The sequence below is a fragment of the Triticum aestivum genome, chromosome 3A (genome assembly GCF_018294505.1).
Source record: "Triticum aestivum cultivar Chinese Spring chromosome 3A, IWGSC CS RefSeq v2.1, whole genome shotgun sequence".
Classification (NCBI taxonomy): domain Eukaryota; kingdom Viridiplantae; phylum Streptophyta; class Magnoliopsida; order Poales; family Poaceae; genus Triticum; species Triticum aestivum.
The window spans coordinates 22,584,248-22,593,192 of NC_057800.1; positions in this window are offsets into that span (position 1 = coordinate 22,584,248).

Consider the following 8,945-nt stretch of genomic DNA (forward strand, 5'->3'; position numbering starts at 1 on the left):
ATCAGCTTCAGTTAGCAGCAGTAGCCAAGGAATCGATCGCTCGGGTTCAGTAACGCGTAGCCTGCAGTGCAATCGCTCGGGTTCAGTTAGAGCCCAACGCCTCGCTCGGGTTCAGTTAGAGCCAATGCCTCACACACACGCGTGTACGTGTACGAGAGAAACGCGCATTGCTCGGCCCCCGACCTCCCACCGTAACCGGGAACTCCCCGAAATTTTGCTCCCCTCGCTTCTACCACGGTTTTTTCCGTCATGGACGGCCCAAAGAATGTCATGCAGCTGCATCTCCGGCCCACCCAGGATGAAAAGCCCATTTTCTGTCATGATTTTTTGTCATAGAAGTAGGAGCCCACCACATCTATGATGATAACGGGTTTTGTCACAATTATGGTCATGGAAGTGTCATATGTATGACAGAAAAAAAATTCGTTCAGCCCAAAATGTCACGGATGTGTCTTTTTTTGTAGTGAAAGTATGAAACGATTGCTTGGCTTGTCATCAGGGTTGTGCATGATGAGAGCATTCTTGTGTGACGAAAATGGAGCATGACTAAACTATATGATTTTGTAGGGATGAACTTTCTTTGGCCATGTTATTTTGAGAAGACATAATTGCTTTGTTAGTATGCTTGAAGTATTATTATTTCTATGTCAATATGAACTTTTGTCTTGAATCTTTCAGATCTGAATATTCAAACCACAATTAAGAAGAATTACATTAAAATTATGCCAAGTAGCACTCCGCATCAAAAATTCTGTTTTTATCATTTACCTACTCGAGGACGAGCAGGAATTAAGCTTGGGGATGCTTGATACGTCTCCAACGTATCTATAATTTTTGATTACTCCATGCTATATTATCTACTGTTTTGGACATTATTGGGCTTTATTATCCACTTTTATATTATTTTTGGGACTAACCTATTAACCGGAGGCCCTGCCCAGAATTGCTGTTTTTTGCCTGTTTTAGGGTTTCGAAGAAAAGGAATATCAAACGGAGTCCAAACGGAATGAAACCTTCGGGAACGTGATTTTCTCAACGAACAAGACCCAGGAGACTTGAACCCTACGTCAAGACACAAAAGAGGAGGCCACGAGGTAGGGGCGCGCCTACCCCCACCCCCCCACCAGGCGCGCCCTCCACCCTCGTGGGCCCCCTGTTGCTCCATCGACGTACTCCTTCCTCCTATATATACCTACGTACCCACCAACGATCAGATACGGAGCCAAAACCCTAATTCCACCACCGCAACTTTCTGTATCCACGAGATCCCATCTTGGGGCCTGTTCCGGAGCTCCGCCGGAGGGGGCATCGATCACAAAGGGCTTCTACATCAACACCATAGCCCCTCCGATGAAGTGTGAGTAGTTCACCTCAGACCTACGAGTCCATAGTTAGTAGCTAGATGGCTTCTTCTCTCTTTTTCGATCTCAATACAATGTTCTCCCCCTCTCTTGTGGAGAACTATTCGGTGTAATCTTCTTTTTGCGGTGTGTTTGTTGAGACTGATGAATTGTGGGTTTATGATCAAGTCTATCTATGAACAATATTTGAATCTTCTCTGAATTCTTTTATGTGTGATTGGTTATCTTTGCAAGTCTCTTGGAATTATCAGTTTGGTTTGGTCTACTAGATTGATCTTTCTTGCAATGGGAGAAGTGCTTAGCTTTGGGTTCAATCTTGCGGTGTCCTTTCCCAGTGACAGTAGGGGCAGCAAGGCGCGTATTGTATTGTTGTCATTGAGGATAACAAGATGGGGTTTTCATCATATTGCATGAGTTTATCCCTCTACATCATGTCATCTTGCTTAAGGCGTTACTCTGTTTTCATTAACTTAATACTCTAGATGCATGCTGGATAGCGGTCGATTAGTGGAGCAATAGTAGTAGATGCAGGCAGGAGTCGGTCTACTTGTCTCGAATGTGATGCCTATATACATGATCATGCCTAGATATTCTCATAACTATGATCAATTCTGTCGATTTCTCAATGGTAATTTGTTCACCCACAGTAGAATACTTATGCTCTCGAGAGAAGCCACTAGTGAAACCTATGGCCCCCGGGTCTATCTTCATCATATTAATCTCCTACTACTTAGTTATTTCCTTTGATTTTTTTACTTTGCTTTTATTTTACTTTGCATCTTTATCACAAAAATACCAAACATATTATCTTATCATATCTATCAGATCTCACTCTCGTAAGTGGTCGTGTAGGGATTGACAACCCGTTATCGCGTTGGTTGCGAGGATTTATTTGTTTTGTGCAGGTGCGAGGGACTCGCGCGTAGCCTCCTACTGGATTGATACCTTGGTTCTCAAAAACTGAGGGAAATACTTATGCTACTTTGCTGCATCATCCCTTCCTCTTCCGGGAAAACCAATGCAGTGCTCAAGAGGTAGCAAATAACAGCCCATAATGCAATAAATATCAATATAAAATCATGATGCAAAATGGACGTATCAACTCCCCCAAGCTTAGACCTCGCTTGTCATCAACCGAAAAGCCGAAATCGAAAAATATGTCCACATGTTTAGAGATAGAGGTGTCGACAAAAATAAAATACGGACATGAGGGCATCATGATCATTCTTAGAATAGCAACTTACATAATTCTTGTCATATAATTTCTTATGCTAGAGTAATAATTCAATCACAATTTCAAGTATGAATCGTAAACTTCATTGAAAACTAACAAACTATAATCTCAGTCATTGGAGCAATTGCAATTTATCATAACATAGGAAAGAGTCAATATATAAGAGCTTTTCAGCAAGTCCACATACTCAACTATCATATAGTCTTTCACAATTGCTGACACTCACGCAATACTTATGGGTATGTAGTTTTAATCAGACACAGAGAAAGATAGGGGCTTATAGTTTTTCCTCCCAACGTTTTACCTCAAGGGGTAATGTCAACAATAATAGTTCGTGAAAACTCACATCCAATTAGCCATATATACCAGGATCTTTCCAACATGATGTGCTTGCCAAAGGATAAAATGTAAAAAGGAAGGGTGAAGATCCCCATGACTCTTATGCAAGCTTGGAGATAAAAGTAGAAGATATGCCCTTCGCAGAGGGAAACAGAGGTTGTCATGCGCTTTAATGGTTGGATGCACAAAATCTTAATGCGAAGGAACGTCACTTTATATTGCCACTTGTGATATGGACCATTATTATGCAGTCTGTCGCTTTTATTTCTTCCACATCACACGATCGTATAAAACTTATTTTCTCCCACACTAATAAGTCATACATATTTAGATAGCATTTTTTATTGCTTGCACCGATGACAACTTACTTAGAGGATCTTACTCAATCCATAGGTAGGTATAGTGGAATCTCATGATAAAACTGGTTTAAGGGTATTTGGAAGTACAAGTAGTATCTCTACTTGGTGCGATGAATTTGGCTAGCACGAGGGGGAAAGGCAAGCTCAACCATGTTGGATGATCCATGATAATATAATTTATCTCAGATGTAAGAAAACATAAGCCATTACATTGTCTTCCTTGTCCAACGACAACTCCTTAGCATGTCATATTTTAATGAGTGCTCACAATCATAAAAGATGTCCAAGATAGTATATTTATATGTGAAGACCTCTCTTTCTTTATTACTTCCTATTAATTGCAACGATGACCAAAACAATGTTTGTCAACCCTCAACAACTTTTATTCATCATACTTTTTTCTATGTGAGCTCATTACTCTCCATAAGACTCACATGATCTCTTTGTTTCTTTTTATTTCTTTCTCTTTTATTTTATTCCCTTAGGATCATGGCAAAATAATCAAACCCTTGACTCAACACTAATCTTTATTATATATATATAGCTCACGGACTCGATTACATAGCAGAATTATAAAGCAAAACTCACAACTAGATCATACTAAGAACTTTTATTCTACTAGATCAAGATATTATCAAAAGGATCGAACTAAGAAAAATGGTAAAGGTAAAAGTGATAGTGGTACAATACCGGGGCACTCCCCCAAGCTTGGCAGTTGCCAAGGGGAGTGCCCATACCCATGTGATTATGTCTCTCTTTTTCGGGGATGGTGATGTGATATTCTTGGCGATGATGCCCCTCAGGATACGATTCTCCTCCTCGAGCTTATTGACTTGCTGCTTGAGGTCCATTATTTTCTTTCGGAGTTTTCCTCTAACAGCCAAAGCTCCCTTTACCCAAGGGTGTTGCATAGCTATGGGAGAACCAGTGACACTCTTTTTCATATTCTCATAAGAAAGAAATCTAACATTGGAAGGGATAACCGAGTTTGGAATAGCAGAGCTCTGCAGTTCTCCCATTGTGAAGCCAGCTCGGAAGCAGGAAGTGACTTCTTGATCCTCTTCCATGGCATCTATCCTCTTCAAGTCAGCCTCCATCTCTTCCTCTGTTGCTGGCCCAAGGAGGTCAACATTATTGTTTGTCATTGATCTCGGTGCCGAATGAGACACCCGGCTCTCCTCGACTGACTCTTGCGAAGAAATCTTGCTCTAATCTGCAGCAGCAACAGCTCAAAACACAAACAGAGGGTAATTGCGTGATACAGGAGTCAAAATCCCGGGGAGATTATATAATGAACTTTACCGACCAAAATACGTGTCGTGTAAGAAAACGGAGCCCGGAAAGCGCACGAGGTGCCCACGAGGTAGGGGGGCGCGCCCTCCACCCTCGTGGAGCCCTCGTGTCCTTCCCGAACTGCTTCTTATTTTCTATTTTTCTAAATATTCCAAAACGGAGAAGTATTGCCTTAAAAACTGTTTTGGAGTCGGTTTACTTACCGTACCACATACCTATTCCTTTTCGAAGTCTGGAACGTTCCGGAAAGTGTCCCTTATGTATTCCTCCGGGGTTACGGTTTCAATAACATTTGTTTCAACATTTATGGGATTACCTGAGATATAATGTTTGATTCTTTGACCGTTCACCACCTTCGTATTTGTGCCTTCGAAGTTGTTGATTTTTATGGCACCGGAACGATAGACCTCCTTGATAACGTAAGGACCTTCCCATTTAGAGAGAAGTTTTCCTATAAAAAATCTTAACCCGAGAGTTGTATAGCAATACATAATCACCTACATTAAACACACGCTTTTGTATTCTTTTGTCATGCCATCTTTTAACTTTTTCTTTAAACAACTTGGCATTTTCATAGGCTTGGGTTCTCCACTTATCAAGTGAGCTAGTATCAAATAACCTCTTCTCACCGGCAAGTTTAAAATCATAATTGAGCTCTTGAATAGCCCAATATGCCTTGTGTCCTAGTTCGAGAGGTAAGTGACATGCTTTTCCATAAACCATTTTATACGGAGACATGCCCATAGGATTTTTATATGCAGTTCTATAGGCCCATAATGCATCATCAAGTTTCTTGGACCAATCCTTTCTAGATCTATTAACAGTCTTTTGCAAAATTAATTTGAGTTCTCTATTACTCAATTCTACTTGACCACTAGACAGTGGGTGATAAGGTGATGCAATTCTATGATTAACATCATATTTAGCAAGCATTTTACGAAAAGCACCATGAATAAAATGTAAACCACCATCAGTCATTAAATATCTAGGGACTCCAAACCTTTGAAAAATAACTTCTTTAAGCATTTTAATAGAAGTGTTATGATCAGCACTACTAGTTGGAATAGCTTCTACCCACTTAGTAACGTAATCAACAGCAACTAAAATATGTGTATATCCATTATGTAAGGACATATTTATCCCTAAGTGTTTTGGTGATTTATGACAACGCATTTGCGGACTAATCGTGTGCCCTGAGTTTTCCAGACTCTTCTCTGCTAGGCACAAGAAGATTGGGTGCCCCTCGAAGACTGACGAAGACGGCGTCTTTTCTACGTTTCTTTTTGGTGGATTTGAGTCGTAGGAAAGCCGTACTATTAAGAGGGGGTCCACGTTGGAAAGGTTTGGGTGGAATCATCACGTACGCGTCTCCTTTTATCCCCTCCTTCTTCCTTGTAGCTTCCTCCATTTTTCCTGCCTCCTTTGACTGGCTGCTGTTGTGGTTGCGGTAGTACTGCTCCTGGAGCAATGGTAGTACCGTGCGCATCCACGGTAGTACCGCGCGGTGGCGCGGTAGTACCGCTGGTGCTCATGGTACTACCGCTCCCCTGGAGCCGCACTACCACTGCCCACCAGGCTAGTGCCGCCCCTTTGCGGTAGTAGGAGCGGATGTAATTTTTTTACATCCGCACCTGCCGCGGTAGTATCGCTTTCGCCGTGCGGTAGTACCGCACTATGCGGTCAGGCAGTAGTACCACCTCTCGGCAGTACTACTGTGTCGAGTTTTTGCTACTTCCGTTTTTTTGCGGAAGTAGGCACGGAAGTTCCCCTTCCCCTGGACGGGACTTTTGCCTTACAGTAGTACCGCATTGGGGGCGCGGTAGTACCGTGCGTGCCGAAGTACCGCCCCCAGCTTGCATCTGTTTCCCTGACTGGGGTCGCGGTAGTACCGTGGGACGGTACGGTAGTACCGCACTGCCGTGCGGTAGTACCGCTTGGTTGCAAGCAGTAGTACTGCGCGGCCTTGCGGTAGTACCGCTGGCCAGGCGCGGTAGTACCGCTGGCCGCCGGCTGGTTGGTGGGTAACGGTTGGATATTTTCCACACACTATATAAAGGGTCTCCTTCTTCCCCGTTGACTCACCTCTTCCACCATTAAAGCTCCATTATTGCTCCAAGCTCCATTTTCGCCCAATCTCACTCCCTAGCCAAGAAAACTCGTTGATTTGCTCGGGAGTGGTTGAGAAGGCCCCGATCTACACTTCCACCAAGAGATATTTGATTCCCCCTACTAATCCCTTGCGGATCTTGTTACTCTTGGGTGTTTGAGCATCCTAGACGGTTGAGGTCACCGCGAAGCCATAGTCCATTGTGGTGAAGCTTCGTGGTGTCGTTGGGAGCCTCCAATTGAGTTGTGGAGATTGCCCCAACCTCGTTTGTAAAGGTTCGGTCGCCGCCTCCAACAGCACCAATAGTGGAATCATGGCATCTCACATTGTGTGAGGGCGTGAGGAGATTACGGTGGCCCTAGTGGCTTCTCGGGAGCATTGTGCCTCCACACAACTCCAACGGAGACGTACTTCCTCTCAAAGGGAAGGAACTTCGGCAACACATCATCGTCTCCACCGTCTCCACTCTTGGTTATCTCGTGCCTTTACTTGTGTAGCTTATTTGTTTCATATATCTTGCTTGCTTGTGTTCCTATTCGTGTTGCATCATATAGGTTGCTCATCTAGTTGCATATCTAGACAACCTACTTTGATGCAGAGTTTAAATTGCTAAAGAAAAGCTAAAAATTATTAGTTGCCTATTCACCCCCCGCCTCAAGTCAACCATATCGATCCTTTCAATTGGTATCAGAGCCTCATCTCTTTATTAACGACTTTACCGTCCAAAGAGTATGGTTGATACCGTAGACGGTGCGGAGGAACACTCCGGTGTGAATCCTATCTCGTCTACGGGCGATGGGGGAACTTCGGTCTCTCGTGAGGAGTTCAATGTGGCCTTGGAGACATTGAAAACCTCCATGACGACCGAAGTTGAAAGCATGTTTACTAAATTTCTTGAGGGGCTTAAACTATCCACTGCACCGTTGAAAGTGGGTGATCCCGCCATCAAGGTGTCGGATGCTATCCCCGACAAGGGGGAAGCTAGTAGTGAAAAGGCTCCTTCTTCTAGTGGCAAGAATGGCACCGGCATCTTTGCCCATGTGGAACCACCACTTGTTTATGGTGGACCGGTTCCTTCCACTCATTTGAATCATGCCGGTCCTCCCCCTAAGATTGTGAAAAATGAGGATTTTGATTCTTGGGTTTACCGCTTTAAACGTCATTTAAATCATGTGAACACTAACCTTTGGAGAATCATTGAAGACGGTTTCTATCCACATGATCCAAGCAACTTTACTCCTCGAGAAGCCGCGGATAATCAATTCAATGAGAATGCTCTCTTCATCATTCAAGATGAAATTCCACCCGAAGACCTACCTCATCTTCGTCCCTTCGCCTTGGCCAAAGATGCATGGAATTGTGTCGTGTCTCTCTACCGGGGAAGCGCAAGCATTCAACGCTCCAACTATGAAGTGGTACAAGATGAGGCCGATGAGTAACCAAACTCGCGGTCTCACTACGAGATCACAGGAGCAAGGACACGGATGGCAATTGGATCAAGCGCAAATTCCTCAAGGCAATGATACCCTACCACAAGGCCATGTCTTCCGTCATTCGTCAAAGACTGGACTTACAAACTTTAACATCAAGCGAAGTGTTGGATGAGTTTGTGGCCATGAACATTTTGGACAAGACCGCCGACAATGTGGTGCTCCGTTCTCAACGGGCAAAGAAGCCTAACCTTGCATTGAAGGCCAAGCTCACCGTGGAAGAAGAAGAAGAGGAAGAAGAGGAGAGCAACCCCGAAGATACGAAGTTTGCATATCATGAACACATGGCACTTGCTTCAAGGCAATTTTGGAGCAAGAAAAACTCGAGGCCCAATTTTAGCAAAAACAACTCGAGTGGCACAAGGGGCAAGCAACGTGTAAGGACTTGCTACAATTGCGGCAACGTGAGTCATTTCGTTGCGGAATGCCCGTATGAGAAGAGGGAAGACAATGGTGGCAAACTCATCCGAAAGGACAAGGCCAAGTCATTCCCCAACAAGAACAACTTCACCAAGAAGACTCCTCCCAAGGCTTTGATTGTGCAAGATGAGTACAATGAGGATGATGATGATGATGATGAAGATGATGAGTCGGTTGCCATGGCCTCCGTTGCCATTGCAACAACGTCACGGGTGTCTCTCTTTGACTCACCCAACGAGAGCATCACCGCCAAGTGCATCATGGCTAAAGCCACCAACAAGGTAACCTCCAACATCAAAACTACCATCATTAATCATCCTTCCCCAACGGATAGCATTAATG